General features: G+C 49.4%; 1 protein-coding gene across 3 annotated transcripts in view; it reads left to right on the plus strand.

Moving 5' to 3' along the window:
• Positions 1 to 9,871: 9,871 nt before the first annotated feature.
• PHF21A (PHD finger protein 21A) overlaps positions 9,872 to 17,333 on the plus strand; it is a 134,981-nt gene continuing 127,519 nt past the window's right edge. The window contains exon 1 of one of the 3 annotated variants that reach the window (XM_061998545.1): positions 9,872 to 10,338. The gene's annotated coding sequence lies outside the window, so the exon portion shown is untranslated. Of the gene's footprint in view, positions 10,339 to 10,840; positions 11,160 to 17,333 lie in introns of those variants that run through there. The other 2 variants (XM_061998547.1, XM_061998546.1) reach the window with 2 other exon arrangements.

Here is a 17,333-nt window from a genome sequence, read left to right on the forward strand (position 1 = left end):
AAATTACAGGATTACAGAGTGGTAGGGGTTGGAAGGGAGCTCCAGAGCTCATCCAGCCCAAGCCTCTGCTAAAGCAGGTTCCCCTCCAGCAGGTCACACAGGAACGTGTCCAGGTGGGTTTGGAAACCTCCAGAGCAGGAGCCTCCACACCCTCCCTGTGCAGCCTGGGCCAGGGCTCCCTCACCTCAGCACCAAACAAATTTCTCCTTGTGTTTAAGTGGAACTTTTTGTGTTCCAGCTGGTGCCTATTACCCCTTGTCCTATCACTTGAGACAACAAAAAAAAAAGTGCTGCCCTATGCTCTTGACAAACAACTTTTAAATACTTGGAAGTGTTGTTGAGATCCCCCCTCAGTCTCCTCTTCTCCAGGCTGAACAGCCCCAGTTCCCGCAGCCTTTCCTCATAAGGAAGATGCTCCAGTCCCCTTGATCATCTTGGTAGCCCTGCACTGCACTGGACTGTCTCCAGCAGTTCCCTGTCCCTCTTGAGCTGGGGAGCCCAGAACTGGACACAGAACTCCAGATGAGGCCTCACCAGGGCAGAGCAGAGTAGAGAAGCAGGAGAACCTCCCTCCACACTCTTCTTGATGCCCCCAGGCTGCTATTGGCTTCTTGCCCACAAGGGCACGTTGCTGGCTCATGGTTAGTTTGTTATCACCCAGCACTCCCAGGTCCCTCTCCTGGAGCTGCTCTCCAGCAGGTCACCCCCAGCCTGTCCTGGTGCAGGGGGTTGTTCCTCCCCATCTGCAGGACTCTGCCCTTGCCCTTGTAAAATTACTCCCCATTCTTTCTGTTGCCTTTCTAATTCTAGTGCATCTTTTTACAGCAACATCCTTCAACATGCTCTGAGGGGATGGGAATCCAATAGGCAAAATAGAAGCTTCCATTGAATCTTATAGACTTCAGTTAACTTCCTACTCCTTGTTTAACTATCTGGCTGATAGCAAGCCATGAGTCAATGCTTTCTGGAGCCCCACTGATGTTACCCATGAGCCTAAGGCCACCTGGAACTTGTAAAGTTTTCAAACCATCATGGGCTTTTATTGAAATTCACTATGGTGTTTCCAAGTCCACTGTGAGAGAAAGCAATTAAATTATGTCATGTTTCCATTTGATTGCCTAATAGAGTTCTGAAAGAAACAGCCTTTTCGTTCTGTCCCTCCTAGTGAGAGAAAAACATGTGTCTGCTTAGGTGTACTATTCATATAGGGAAGTGATGCCAGTGAGATCTGTGAATATATTGACATTATCTAACTGCCTTTTAGCTGAAAAGCATAATGTTGGTGTATCTTACTGTTATTAATCAATTCTGAACACAAAGAAGGCACAAACAGGCTTAATTGCCGAATTCCCTAACTCTTGAGTGATCTATTTTGCAACTTGCCTATCACTCAAACAACAGAAGACTTGAGTGGAAGATATTAGAATCAATTCTAAGTAAAAGATCTGTGGAGACTGACCTCTCCATACATGTGTCTCTGCATTTACGATGAGGTAACAGGATTGTAAGACATGACTAAGTAAAAAGGGCATCATCTCATTCTGCAGATGCCTTCCTTGTCCGTCAGGTTTATTGACTCTCGTTTGGATCTTTACTTTGGCCCTTCTTACTCTGTTCAAAACATGTCCAACTTGGGATCATCTGAGAAATGAGCAAGGTGAGATGATGCAGGCAAAGCTGAACTCAGCAATAGCCAGTCCTGCCCAGCAGCTCAGAGAAGAGGGTGTCACACCATGGGGAAGGATCAGTGACTCCAGGGGCTCTGAAGGGCAGGGGGCTGCAGCCCCTCAGAACAGCCCACTGTAGTTCAGCATCAGGGGTACCTCTGGGATATCTGCACCCATGACACACTTAATCCCAGATAATCTAGAGTTGACTAACACTATTTATTGTTAGGCCTTCAAAAAACCACTCTGAATCCCTGTACTGGCCCTGACCTCTCTGTCCATCCTAAACTCTCTGATTCTTGCATGTAAAGCCAGGCACGGCTCTGCTGCCTGATTCCCCTTCCCAACTCTCCTTCATTAACAGTTGTTTCACAGCTCCTCTTCCCTCCCCTGTCCCTGTGCCTACCAGTGCTTTTCAGCAGTTAAGTCACAACAAGGTGTGATAAACACAGCAGATTCCAGTAGTTTAATACTTCCCAAAGCTTAGTAACTTCTGCACTGCTCTCAGACGCTACATCAATGCTACATCCTTCTGCAGGAGAAGATGCTGCTCAGCTTGTAGTCCCAAATAGGCAGCTCAAATATCTGCCTAGTTAAACACCTAAAGTGAACTGAATGGCTCCATCCACTCCAACCCCAGGCTCTGTGCACATGGAAGGATTTAGGGGCCAAATTTCCACAAATATTTTTGGAAACCACAGTGTTTATACACTGTACTTCACATCCTGAAATGATCAGCATCATCACCTAGTTTTCCTAAGGCACCTTGATTCTCCATCTCTCCCCCACAGTGACCTTTTGCATTGTATGTTCCTGGAGGGGGGAGGGTATTCTCTGCTTTATCACATCTCTCCTGCCAAGTGCCAAAACGACCATTAACACCTAAAAGAACTAAAAAGATGTGATGTCTCTACTGGTGGTGCAGTTTATACTAATGGCCACCTTCTGTGGGGGTTGTTGCCTCAGTGTCTGATTTCTGTACACATGGGAGGGTTACCTGTTGAGATGTCTATATGGCTGCCTTCCAACCTGCTAGTTGCTGTCATGGGCTGTGGCTTGTGCCCTTGGTTTACCTTGGTGCATTCCTATTTGCTTAGCAGGCTAGTGACACACTGAAAAGCTCTGTGATAAAAGCTGTCATTTCTTTTCAGTGGGTCCTTGAAAACTTACTCAGTGGTTTCACTTCCATGTGCAGCTTTCCGGTTCTACTAAACTTTCTCCCCACCAAGCTCCTTAGAAATAGAGAGGATTCTCCTGAAGGCATTTGGGAAAGGATATTTGGATGGAGACTAGATATCCCTAATCACTAGTGGTCCAATAATCTCCAGATGAAAAACTTGGGGAGGGGAAAGGACCAACTACAAGAAATTAGCCTGAATTAGGAGGCATTATGTTGTTTAACAAAAAGGGTGATGAGCTCAAAAGAGCTTCTTTTACCTGATAATGGAGCTGCAATTGCTCCTAGGACACTTCATACTGTTGGCTTAAAAATGAGAAACTGTTCCCTGGACCATTTGCATCTTGGCACAGAATTTCTAGCTCATTGTGATTCTAAACAGTGTACTGGATCCATAAGCGTGCTTAGTCAGCCTGGGCAGCCACCTGAGAGCCATGAGCAATGTCCCCTTTATGACTGCTCACATCTACTGAAAGAGAAAAGATTTTAAAAGGGCAAAGAAACCCATTCCTCTTGATTCCCAGAGACAGTATCCCTGCTCAGATAGATCTTCCCTCAATCTGGAAGCAGACAGAGCAGCAGACTCTCTGAAAGCAGAGAGCGATGGCTTGTGAAGGGTAAGATACACTCTGGCCTCTCCAAATTGCAGATTTGGTACAGAGTTGCTGGTTGAAATATCCAGCATTTTGCTGGAGGTCAGATCAGCTGAGACCTTCCAGATTTTACATATCAAAACCTCAACAGGACTGAAAAGCTGAGAGAGAAGCCAGGGGAAAAGAGCTGCTAGCAGGTACAAGGCAGTGGTGGGTCCTCACAGGTCTCCCTGCTACCTGGTGCAACAGGCCAGGCTGTCCCCTCTGAGCTACAGCCCTCTGCTCCCTCTATGAAATAACTGGTATCTCAGGTAAGCAAAACAGTAAGTGATCACAGGAAGAGTTGGACTTGATGATCTTAAAGGTCTTTTCCAGCCAAAATGGCTCTGTGATCCTGAGGCAAGACGGAGTCATCCTTTCAAGGCTAATCCCCAGCACAATCCTGCTCCAAGCACGATGCTGTGCTGTGCTGCCAGGCTTTCCCTGGCTCTGCTGCCAGGGGCAGCCTGGAGAACAGGAATTTTGCAAAAGGATGGGCTGAATGACGTTTCCTGGAATATAGATCCCAAGCAATGTTCTCCTGTGACCATTTTTGGTTCACCCAGTCGAGCACTGCCTCTCGGGCATCAGAAGAGCGGGATTTGCAGCTGCCCCACTTTGGGATGGGCGGACCAGCAGCTGCTGAGTGAGCAAGTCCTTTTAGGTGGGCCAGGGTAAGCAGGGGGCTGCTTCATCAGCTGCTGTAAGCACTGGGTCTTCTGGAAGGCAATAAGCCATGGTCAAAGTCAGAGGTCGTTGTGTTAAGCAGCACAGTGTGCACTTGGGCACATCGCACGCGCCATGTTTTCAGGCTCCGGCCCCAGCCGGTGGTCTAAACCATCTGCTTAATTTTCCTTATCATCTGGAAGTGAGCAATGCCCTATCCTTCCCTGACCCTGGGAAGAGGAAGGCATTTGCTTGTAGAAGGAGCTCTTTGCCTGGACCCAGCTGGAGAGATAACCCTGTGTTCAAGCACCGATGAGAAAAACAGGCGGGTTCCCGACTGCTTCCTCAGGCTGGGGTATGTGTTGCCTGAGAAGATCTCATGGCTTTCTCTTTTAAGCACGGCTGCACAGGCTATCTCCCCTCCTGTTTGCAGCCATCTAGCATGGGGAAAAAAAGCAACAGGTTCATTTGAAAAAAAGTGAACTTGGTTCATTTTTTTAAGGTAGTTTTGCTGCTGGAAACCAGGGGAAGAGAAAGTGCTATGTGGCTGCTCCACTGTCAGCTTAATCTGTGACCTGTAGCTTAGGAGCTGTTGTACTTGCTGCAATTCCTTTTGGATGTGAATTGCTACAAGACTGTTTCTGTATGTTAGCTCATGTCTTCTCTGATTTTGCTCCAAGTATTCTCAGCAAACAACACTGGAAGATGGGCTGGCGATAGCTAAACTAGCACTCTCTGATGTGACTTGTTACTGTGAACACTTCGTCCAATAATTGTCAGTAATGACAACTGATTACTCTAGAGATGCCCCTGCATTAACACTTTGCACAGACTGTGCTTCTTTCTCTGAGATTCACCCAAACTGCTGAAGTAACATCCAATAAGAAACATCATTGAGTGTCTGCTTGCAAGTTCTCATCAAAAGCCTGTTGACTTTTGTGTTTCCCACTCACCACGGAAAGGCTTTGGATTTGCCTTGTAAGTGGTCTGAGGAAACAAAGCTGGCAAAGGGGACTGGGTGAGCATCCAGGGTGAGGAGATCAAGCAGAAAGTGGGCAATCTGGACAAACTGGACTGGGACTTTGGATGAGCAGCACAAATACAGCGACTGGAGGCAGAAGTGTGGAGGGCAACCTTGTGCACAAAGACCCAGCATGCAAAGGAGGGATTTTCTTCCAAGTCTTCTAGCAAGGTTTCCTTTCACTGCAAGGAAAGCATGCTGGGTAGCTCTGTACAAAGCCAGTTTATTCAGGCATTTCGCTGGGCATCTGATGGTGCCGTTACTTCCAATTTTATGCACAAAACTCCTTCTAATGCTACTAGGAGGTGACTGCTGTGCATACAGAATCACAGGATGGTGGGGGTTGGAAGGGAGCTTTAGAGTTCATCCAACCCAAGCCCCTGCTAAAGCAGGTCCCACCTAGATCAGGTCACACAGGAACGTGTGCAGGCGGGCTTGGAAACCTCCAGAGAAGGAGCCTCCACACCCTCCCTGGGCAGCCTGGGCCAGGGCTCCCTCACCTCAGCACCAAACAAGTTTCTCCTTAAGTGGAACTTTTTGTGTTCCAGCTTGTGTCCATCACCCCTCGTCCTGTCACTGGAGACAACAGAAAAAAAAGTGCTGCCCCATCCTCTTGACACGCACCTTTCAAGCACTTGTAAGTGTTAATGAGGTCCCCTCTCGGTCTCCTTTTGCCTAAACAGCCCCAGTTCCTGCAGCTTTTCCTCATAAGGAAGGTGCTCCAGTCCCCTCAGCATCTCGGTGTCCCTGTGTTGGCCTCTCTTCTGTCACTGGGGAGCCCAGAACTGGACACAGGACTCCAGATGAGGCCTCACCAGGGCCACTTCCACATCTTTTTGCTGACGTGGAAGTGAAGCAGAGCAGCAGAGAGGCTGAGACCACTCCTCTTCACCATCCTAAGGCTGAACAAAGGAGGAGTTACACATGCACCGCTTTTAAAGGGAAAACTTTCAGCATGGCTGTGATAATCAGGACCTGTGGCTTCAGCTGATGAGTTCAGGGTACAAAAAGGTCTGAGCCACTCAGCTTGGCTGTGACCAGAAGATCACTGTGGGTAGCGGGCACTGAACGTAGCTGGTACTGTGAGGTACACATCGTGGACTGAGTTCTGAGACAAAACATGTCAAATTTCTTTGCACAATTACGGTAACAGCTAATGATTATTTTTTTTTTCTTTGAACTTTGTCCAAAGTTCGTCTCTAAAACAAACTTCAGTGCAACTGCAGGTATTGACTCCTCAGCAGAATAAACATGCCGAATCCCTAATAACGCTCAATCACTTGTTCTAGCTTCTTTTAACTTTGGTTGTTACCAGAAAGATAAAACCAGTCAAATAAACAAGCTTTATTTACTCCATTTTTTTTTTATTGGTGCCTCTACCAAAAACTCTGAAGGACAAAAGCAACCCCAGTCTGATTGTTTTCAGAGTAAACCAACTCCTCTTCTTGCTTCAAACCACCGAACGTAAATCACAGAATCACAGAATCTGAAGGGTTGGAAGGGACCTGGAAAGCTCATCCAGTGCAACCCCCCTGCCAGAGCAGGACCACCTAGAGTAGGGCACACAAGAACTCATCCAGCTGGGTCTGAATGCCTCCAGAGAAGGAGACTCCACAACACATTGAGCAGCCCCTTTCCAGTGCTCCGTCACCCTCACTGTAAAATGAAAACCCAGGCTGTGGTCTGGGTTACAACTCTCATCCTCCACAGCTTGAACTGCCAGTAGTAAAAGTTTATATAGAGGGGGAAAACATCTGAGTATGAGGGGTGGGATTTTCAGAGGGTTTTAAAAATTGGGTACAGACTTGAGACTGGAAAGTGCAGGAGAAATCAGAGTAAGCTAACGGGCGAATCTGACAGTAACTGACCTGATGCTGGGATAATTTAATCTACTGAGTGGCTGTGAAGTAGGAAGAAGTATAAAAAGCAAATATGCATTGATTAAAAGCAGTGTCATATTTTTATTACATGAACTGTAACGCTTCTTGTCACACTTGGGCATGTTAGAAAACCTGCTGTGATGACCGTGACATTCTCTGGCTGTCCCGTGCACGTGACCTTACCTGTTAACCCATAAACTCTGCACCTATCAGTAACTATTTGATAAGCAACTCCATATTTTCTGTGGGTTTATGGTTTTTTTAGTACTCCCATCAACCCTGCTGTTCAGAATCATACCTGGCTTGCAAAACAACAAGTGGGGGGAAAAAAAAAGAGGAGTGATGGTGGTGGTGGTAGAGGAGATTACTTCAAAAAGCCAAACAACGTGACACTAAAACAACCCAAAAAAGGATGATTGTTTGCTTTGTACCGTCTACTTTTTGTACCTTTGTGTCTTCAAGCTCCTATCTACAAACCCACAGGCTAGAAACTTAATTAAAAACAAAACAAACCCCAAGTTTCTTGCATAATTGTATGAGTCCAGGAGCTACAGCTTTAAGAAAAGGCACCAAACGTTGTAAAGTTCACAATTAAATCACGAACAACTTGGCAACCGAGTGACGGGAAAGAAGTGGAAAATTAACAGTAATTAAATAAACAGAGGCTTGGTAGCCCGATTTTTAGACAGTTGCAAAGGAACCTTTGCCGTAAAATCCCCGCTCCCGTTGAGCACACCACAAATCCTCCTGATGATAAAAGCCGTACGTTACTGCCCAATTACGACGCGTCCCCGAGTTACTCATCACGACTGCTTTATGGATTGAGTTTCACAACATCATAATGAGTTCATCGTGGCTTCCTGAAGCATCGGCAAAGATAAGGCAAACACTTACTTTTCTTTCTTCCCCCCCCCCCACCCCCCCCACCCCCGAACTCGGGAACATTTGGAAGAAATCAAGCGATGTGAGAGGCTGTTAAATAAAAATAACCACCCTTTTTTTTTTTGCGTTGTATCGATCAACCCCTGGCTTTCGGTGAGAGCTCATGGAAATCCCACACAGTCCAGGACATCTCCCAGTGCCTTAGCAATGGTGGCTCTGATAGAAAGGCGAGGTTTGAAGTATTTCTGAGACTCTGGAGATCTTCAGAAGCCGGAGACGTGTGTGTGCGAGACTGTGTGTGCCAAGCCTGTAACTTCAGCTAGTTTATGGGCGATAAGGGCTGATCCTGCATAGGTTTGCTGCTTGACTTTGGGCTGCTGTGGCTGGAAACTGGGAGGGGAGGGGGGGGGGCGATGGACCCCGAGTTGCTTCCTCCCACGGACCCAAAACCCGAGGAGCCTTGTAACCTCTAGTACCTTCCTCCTGTTGTTAGCAGCCCCCTCTAAGTCGGATTCACGTTTATTTTTGCCTTTCACCTCAGCGGGCGCTGCAGAAACGGTCAAAATCACGATATATATACACAAGGTCTCACCGCTTTGAAGCTCTGAAACTTTCTGACTCATCACATTTTAATGTGTTTTTTTGCTTTTGGGAGGGGGAATAAAGAGGAAAGGCGGGTGGGGAGGGGGGAGTTAAAATAAAAAGGCAGGGAAAGCTGCTGCGCTGCCGTTCCCCGCTGCTCGCACGAAAGCAAATGGCAGCATCACTCGGCACTGGAGTAGTAAGTTAATAAATAAATCAGCAAACCCCACTACTGCATGCACGGAGAGGAGGAGGAGGAGGGATCCCCCCTCCCCGCCCGGGCGCACGGCGAGCGGGTGCGCTATCCTTGCGAATAACATGGCAGGGCCGGCGATGCGCCGGGGAGAGAGGGCGGGCGGCTGTTCCAGTGCTGCCGTGCCCGCGGGCCCGTGGTGCATCCGCGCAGCCCCTTGCATGGGGATGAGGATGCCGCGCTCCGCTCCGCTTCGCCCCGCCGCAGCGCCGCCCGCCGCCGCCGCCGCCCCCCCCCCAGCCTCCCGCACCCTCCCCGCCTCCCGCGGCCCTGTTGCATCAACTTCCTGTGCGGAGCCCCTCGCGGCGGGGCCCCGCGCGCGCCTCCTCCCGCCCGCCCGCCCCAGCTTCCTGCGCGCGACCCCGCCGCGCCCGCCCGCCGGAGCGCGCGCGCGCGAGAGGGAGAGAGCGCGAGAGCGCGCCTCCGCCGAGCCCCGCGCGCCGGCCGGCCGGGCGGGGGGAGGGGAATGGGGGGGGGGTGTCTCTATGTGTGTGGCGGGGGTGGTGGCTGGATGCGTGGGGGCAACGCGTCGGCTGAGCTCCGCTTGCCCCCCCCCCCCCCCCCCGCCCGCCACGGCGTTCCCCCGTCCGGTGTCGGCGGGGCGGGGCGGGCGGCCCGTGCCCCCCGCCGCCGCCGCGGCCGCCGGCGCCGCTCCGGCAGAGTTTGGTGCCCTACTTCACTCTACTTTAGTTTCACTCACTTTACATCCGGGCTTTTTCCCTAGGCAATGGGGGCCGCAGCACAGCCCGTTCCTTAGGCAAAGGGAAATAAATTCGCCGCACCGACACGTCAAGTAGTCCCCCTCAGGAGAAGCCGCCGAGCCCGCCCTCTCGCCCTCCCCGCCTCCCCGGGCCCGGCCCGGCCGCCGGCGCCCCGCCGCCGTCGCGGGGTTGGCGGGAGAGGAGGAGGACGGGGGGGGGGGCGGGAGGCGAGGAGGAACGTGGGGCGGAGAGGGAAGCGGGTCGTTCGGTCCGGGCTCTTCCCCCCTCACTCCCTCCCGGCCCCTCGCCCCCCTTCCCCCGCGGGTCTCCGGCGGCGGGCCGGGCCGGGCCGGGGCGGGCGGGGGCGCGCGCGGCGGCGTGTCGGGAGCGCGCCGCAGGCAGGCAGGCAGGCAGGCAGGCAGGGAGGCCGGCGGCGGAGGGATCCCGGCGAGCGGTGCTGCGGCCGGGCCGGGTGAATGGGATTGAAGAAGAGTTCAGCTTCTCGGCTTGTTTTTGTGTCACAGTTTCTCTCCTCCTGCGCCTCTCCGGCTTCGTGCCTCCCTCCCCGCCCGTCCCCCCCTCCCCGCCGCAGGAGGAGCCCCCCGCGGAGAGGGGGAAGGAAAAGGACCCCACAGAGGCGAGAGCGAGCGAAGAGGAGGAGGAGAAGGGAGCAACCTACCATCTTCCACTCCCCGCTTAGCTTAAAGAAAGTGAGAGGAGGAGAGAGAGAGAGGCGCCCAGAAGAGGGGGACAGGGAGGCCCGGAGGAGCGGCGGCGCCGGCACCCTCCCCCTATGAAGAAGAGTCCTCCCCCTCACAGAGAGGTCCTGCCAGGGGGACCCCGGCCGGCCCGCGCCACCACCGCCGCCGCCAGCAGGGTGTAGTATCCCACCTTTCGGATTCGCCTCCTCCTCCTCCCTGCCCCCCCCTCCCCCGCCCCCCGGGCGCCGTCCCCCACCCCCTTCCCCCCGCGACCCCCCCCCCCCATAGCCCCCCCCTTCCCTCTACCCCGCCGGGGCCGGGGTCGCCGAGGATGGCGGCGGCTCGCCCCGCACTCTCCAGCCAACTTGGCGATGAGGAGCAGCAACTTCGCCGCGGCCCCCCGGCCCCTCCCTCCCGGGGGGGTGGTGGGGGGAAAGAGCGGAGCGTCCCGGGGCGCCGCCGCGGCCCTCCTCCCGCCCCCCACCCCCCTCCGGCCTCCCCGGCAGGCGCCGGCAGAAGTTTGCGAGCGGGAGCGGGAGAGGTGGAGGAGGGTGACACTTGGGGTAAAAGGAGGAGGTGACACATTGGGGTTGGGGGGAGGAGCAGGGGAAGGAGATGACACATTGCACTGGGGATGGGGTGGGGGAGGGAGGCTTATCCCCTCCCCTCCGGTTTCCTTCAGGATGATTATTTCCAGGCCCTTTTCTCTCGGTCGGGTCCTTCGCCGCGATGCTGTCGGGGAAGTTTTATTATTATCTGGGAAATGATGCCGCTTTCGGTGATGGATAATTCGTAGTAAAGCCGCTGCTGCGGGTTTTTGTGTTTGGTGGTTGGTTGAAGAGGGTTTTTTTTGTTGGCTTTTTTCTTTTTTTTTGCCTCCTTCCTTTCATTCGTCTTTGTGGCCCGAGCAGCGCCGGGAAAATTCCGTTTCTTCTGCAACTTGTTATTCCGGAGCCGGGCCTGCCCCCCTCGCCCTGGGGCTGCCCATCCCGCACAGGTACGGGGCTGGGGGACAGGGCTCCCCACTCCTGCTCCCGCACGGTTACCGGCCTTGGGGACGGCTACTTCTTTTATTTTGATATTTGTGGGGTTTTTTTTTTCCTCCTCCCTCCCGAGTCTGTGTAGGTGGAGTGGGGCTCTGTGTGGGACTCTGCCATTTGGTCTAGTCCTCTCGTGTATGCTCCTTTCTTGCTTTCCTGCGGGCTTTTTTTCTTTTTTGTTGGTGGTGATTGGGTGTTTTTTATTCTTTTATTATCCCGAGCTTCGCTGTGGGTAGAGCTTTTCCCCCTTCCACTTCTGCAATTTGGTGGGTGCTGGCAGGATTGTACGCCGAGGTTTTTTAGGTGAATTCGTCTTGGATTAATGCATGGAGCTCTTCATTCAACTTCTTCTCAAGTGTCAAAAATGAGGCTATGAACAGATGTGTTTCAATATGGAGAGATTTCCAAGTTCCTAATTCTTGGGGGTGGAGGAAAGAGTGCCATTGGAGAGTGGCTTTTGTTTTCGATTGGTGAACAAATGTCATCACATTGCAGTCACGTGCTGTAATATTCTTTGTTCGGCTCTCAAAGTATGATATCTGCTACACCTGTTCCCACTTTTTAATTGTAAGTAACGGTGATTGCCTGCAAAAGCTTCTCATTGTGGACAGGAGCGTCTCCCCTCTTTCTCCCCACTCCTAACCCCCCCTGGATGTGTGTTTGGGCCCAAGCGCTGAGCTTGACAATGAACTTTTGTTCACTCTGGAGGCTGCCTGTAAAAAAAGCTCCCACCGGGGGTAAGAACTTGCGTGTCACGAGAAAGTTGTGTGCTGTGATGTGCTGTAGGCTGAAGTGTGGAGGAGTCAGGTGGGGATGTGCGCTCGGTGATGGGGCAGGCTCCTTTGGGCCAGCCAAGTTTCCTTAACTAGATATGCTGTTGCTTGTCACCAGATTAAAGGACAGAGCTTCCTGTACACACAGACAGATCTTTTTTTATTGCTTAGCTGTAGATGTTCAGGTATCAGAAATAAAAAAGGATATCTGCTGTCTGTTTCCTTTTTTTTTCCTGGTCCTTTTTCCCATTGTGCTCACTTCTAACAATAAAGACACCTGTTTAGTTTCAGTTTTGTAAGCCAGCTTCCTCTGCTTTCCCTCTGCTTGCCCGGAGCTAGCTGTTGAGGCTGCTGCATAGCAGGGGAATGTTTAACTTTGATGACAAGAGGCTTATTTTGGGGCTTAATTTGTGAAGAAAATAACATGTGTTTTCAAAGCTTTGGAGTACAAAATAAAGACCCCAAATCAGCTCTAAAAATCTAGAATTCATGACTTCTACCTAGTTAATGTGCAATGCCAAAACTTTTCTGTTACTAGTGATTCTGTATAGTATAACTTTATATTACTTAAGTATGAAATGACAATATATTACTAGCAAGAACAGGATCTTGAGAGAAAGAAAAGAACCCCCCAAAATGCGTGTAAACTACCCATATTAGTTGGAGAAGTTAATGACTGCTTTAGCAGAAAGAGCACAGCCTTTGGGATTGTTATTTCCATCTGAGCATGTTTTGTGATAGCAAAATTAAGCTGTTTCTTTGGGGGCATTTTTTTATTATTCCTTTTTTGGAAAGACATTCCATAGCTCACTCAACTAAACTTTAAAACTGTGTTTGGGGGAGGGAAAAAAGGAAGACAAAGGGCTTCCCACGTGTTTTTAAACCTTTCAGCCTTACTGGGATGGAGAAACTAGATTATTTTATGATAGTTACATCAGCCAGAAGTTTGAGCTGATTCAGAGGGAGTCTGAAGCAACCTCTTTATCCTTTGATTTCATGTTGCATGTGTAGAGTGTCACTTCAAGGTCTTGAGAGACCCGTTGGTAGGTGCTTGCTCACAGCCACCAGCTGGATGTCAACTGTGTCGTGCCCTGAGTTGTTTAGCCACACTGACCTGAGCAACCAGAAACTTGGGTCCCATTATGGCTGTTAATGAGTTAGAGTTGCTGATTGTTTTTTCAGTTAACTAACAAAGTTAGTGTGTGCTTCAAATACAGCTTGTTATTAATAGTTGTTTTACTGTAGTAAATAGTCATAGTAAGGTTTCTACCTGAAAACTTTTGATCTCTGCTCTTTCCCATGTGCTTTCTGAACTGGTTTTGTTGTGAGGTGGAAGAAGGCATTTGAAAGGGGTTTTCTTCCTTTAGGGAATGAAAATACAAAACTTCCCTTCAAGGAACATAAATAAAGCAAAAATATGAAACTGAAACTTACGCTGCTCAGAGGGGAAAACGCTGTTGTGTTTTCCAGCTTCCAACAGTAAGATCACTGCTTTCAGTTTAGGTTTTGTAAAGACTTCTCTTCACCCTGGACCATTCGGCTTCAGCTGGGCTTCAGGTATTGGGCCCAAATAGTTGTTATTCCAACTTTATTTCTCTTTTTCTAGAGATGAGGTTTTTGTCTGTTAAACTTCACTGTAGAAGTCATAATAAAAAAACAAAGACATCCTTGCACTGGGTCTGTACAAAGGAGACAGTTTTCCTGCCTTTTTTCCTTTTGGATTAAAACCCATTTTTGATGGCTCCTTAGGAAGCTGTGAGATGCTGTGTGCAGTTGGAGAGCTTTCCTAGCGAGTCCCGCTATCGCTTGGGTTGTTGGTGCCGTTTGTTTATGGTTGCCATCATTGCATGTGACCACATTGTAGCTGTTCAGTTCCTTTGCACTTATTCTCAGACCCATGAAGAACTTCTAGTCGAAGAAACTGATACCACTGGGATTTGTTTACAGTGGAGATGTCTCTTTAGTTCAAAGTACCAGTTTGCAGGAACCTTGATGGACTCTTTTCATGGCAGATGCATTTTGAGCAGGGTACCAGAAACTCCAGATGAATGTCATGTGAGAAACATGTGACTTAACCTTTTCACTATCATTTTAGATTTGTTGGTTTTGTTTGTTTAAGATCTTCCAGAAAGAATTTCATAGTCGGATACGGCTTTGCTCTAGGGCTTTGCTCTTCAGGGGGCTGTTGTGCAGTGCTGAGAGCCATAAAGCAGACCAGCCTTCAGCAGAGGCTCCTTCTGTAGAAAGTGAAATGCTAAAACCCTACTATTAAACTTCTCATAGTATTTCTTCACTGTCCCCTTCACCCTTTATGCTCACAACCGTGCAGCCGCACGCGTAGCTGTATGCTGGATGTGTAAGACTCCACAAAAGGCCTGGGCTCCTGTACGTTCCTGAATTGCCCTTGTTCAATTACTCTGTGCCAGGAAGCAGCTCACGTTCTGTTTCTGATGTATTTTAACTGCACAAAGGTTATTGAGGAACAAACCACATGCTGGAAGGGTGAGGCGCTGCGCAGAAGTGTTGAGATATCTGCTGAGTGCGAGGGGCAAGATGTTTACTTCTGTACCCTGTAAATAGAGGGTGAACTGAAGGATAGTTTTTATAGGTATCTTTCATTAATATTTCATGTCCCATATAGCACAAAACCTGTGTCTGGCTTGTGCTGATGGTGGAGACATGCATTATGCAGGCAGAAAAAAAGGAGTTTATTTGCATTTTAGGGAGGGAACTTTGTATTTTCCTATTTTCCTTTATTTTTTCCTCATTGCAAATAGAGTCTCATTTAAAAGAAAACACGACTTCTGTGTTTCTTTTTTATAAGTCCTAAATAATGTATGGCTCCTGTACCTTACCTCACTGGATTCAAATTGATAAAGTATGATTTTAAGTTTGTTTAACTCTGCTTTTGTCAAGTCAAGCCCTCCCAGAAGCAAAGTGGTGAGTGTAGATATAGAATGGCTATAAAATGTACCGAAAAAATCAAAATAGAGCTTTTAAAAATGTGCTTAGTGCTGAGGAGAGACTCGCTCGGGTCAGTCGGACTTATTGATTAGAATCACCTGTCCTTAAAGTAATTTTTCAAGCTGTGGAAAGTTCTGACCAGCTTCTTGCTTTGCCCTGAGAGTATCGCCGTGCCTCTGGCCCTGACAAAGCCCCGACTTTACCACAGAATCTTTTGTTTTAATACTTTGATCATCCCCGGCTTTTGAGGAAACCCCGTGCTACTTGATGTAGGCTCGTATACAGAGGCAGCGTTTGTTTTCTGCTTTACTATTTCTATCATTTTCATACCTCTGTTGGAATTACCAAGTACCCTGTGCCTTTGAAAGCTCTTTACCTAGATGATCTGACCTGTTATTCGTTCCCTCTTACCTGAGATGTCTCATTCACAGTCGTTGCAAACACACACTCTTTGATTAGGAATTGTCTGCTCAAAGCATGCTTTTAAAAAACCCCACATCAGACAACAAGCACACATTCCCCCCCCCTCCAATATTGCCACCATCCCCCCTTTCCCCCAGCCTTAGCCTGGTGTTTGGCATTTATAGGTGGTAGAGGAGTGATGCTCTGTGTAACATGAGCCCTGTTGTAGGCCTCGTTCATGCAGCTTCTTTGCTTGTTTTCATGTCATATGTCTTAAAATGTGTGTTTCCCAGATTCTGCCCTTCCACTTGAGAGTCCTGCGCTTGTAGGACAAAAGAGAACGTTACCAAGTTCACCTGCTCCAGAATTTGTGTTGCCTCTGGAGTGAGGGGCTCTGCCATCGTTGCACGTGTAATTAGAAATCTCTTTGGGAAATGTAGCCGGCGTGTTCCCTGCCCGGGAGTACGGCTGCGTGAGCGGCTGACACGAGCGCAGGCACATTGGAGCTTGTGGCTCTAAGATGGCCTGTGCTGGGACTCAGTCCCTGGGCCTGCCAGAGGAGAGCTCTAGCAGAGCAGGCGAGCTGCCTGTCAGGCGGTTCTGCCTGTGAAATACAAGCCGTCGGTGCGAAAGGGAGAAGGAGCATGGATTCCTTCCCTCCTTCCCCTCCAACCCTGCAGATCCGAGCGGCGTTAACTATGTGGGTCCCAAAGGCAGGGTAGTTGCAAATAGTTAATTGAAGAGATCAAGTGGTGTCCTATTGAAGCTTTAAATTGTTTTAACAAAACTTCTGAGTAATCGCAATAATTATTTTCTGATAAGCTGGCTGATAGTAACTATGGCAACAGCTGCCTTTGGCCTATGGACAGTATTGCTGTATTGACAAAACCTTTCGGTGCTCCTGAGGCCTCTTGCCTCTGTAGGGATGACTTTCAGGTGACGGAAGCATCACAGTTTGCCTTCCTCTTGCAACGGGACGTCATCTTTCTCTTGGGTCAGAGTCTTGGTCCTTTTCCTTGCGTGGGTTTTTTGGGGGTGCTGCCTGCTAGCCTGGAAACACTGCAAAGGGTGGCTTGTTCTATGAGGAGCAGAGAAACGTGTAAGAACGTAGATGGAATTATATATGCATATTACTGTTGTTACATTAATCCTGAGCTCGGGGAAAAGGGAGGGAAAAGAAAGGAGGACTTAGTCATTTTGATCCCTGGTTGTTTGCTTCCTCGATTAAAACCTTCTTAGAACAGACTGGTAGGGGGAGCTGCCCTTCCCTTTACTGAAGTACAGCGTATTCTTCTCTGAGGCCTACGCTGAGATCCAGCTATTTAATTTTCAGCTAAGCTCTGCTTCTTTTTGGAAGAGAGAGAAGCAAGCTCCTGCTTCAGCGTGTTGTTGAAATGGAGGAAAAGAATATTTTGTTTCCAGATTATTAAATTCTGGACAGGGAGAATATGCCCCTCACTAAACACACTTTTCCTGCTGACATTCAGAAGCGCTCTCTCTAATGTTAATAAATGTGACAGCCTTGGGGAGGGTGTGTGTGTGTGTGGGGGGCAGTAGGGAATTCTTACTGTGCCTTATACTAAAGATGTTAAAAAGCCGTGGCCTTGTGTACATGTTTGAAAGTAGCTAAGCTGCTGATTATTCTTTGGGAATTGTTGATAAGCTGATGTTTATTTTTACTGAAATCCTTGTCCCCTTTAACTCCGGTGGATGAGAACCATCAGCTCTCAATCTGGCCTACCTGCTGATGCCTAGCAGTGACCTCCCCACACGGTATGTGTATGTTGCTTGCTGGCCCGTGGAAGTGTGCAATATGGCCTACATCTGGTCTCCACTCAGGATGTGGCTGGTGGAAACTACAGCCCCCAGTGTGCAGTGCTGTGTTTTTTAGCCGAACAGCCTGCCTGGATTGCCAGGCCCTAATGCATCCTGGGACCTGTAGTTTTTGTGAGTGGAAGGTGGAGATTTGAGGTGACAAGTGAAAGGTGCTGT

The sequence above is a fragment of the Colius striatus genome, chromosome 6 (genome assembly GCF_028858725.1).
Source record: "Colius striatus isolate bColStr4 chromosome 6, bColStr4.1.hap1, whole genome shotgun sequence".
Classification (NCBI taxonomy): Eukaryota; Metazoa; Chordata; class Aves; order Coliiformes; family Coliidae; genus Colius; species Colius striatus.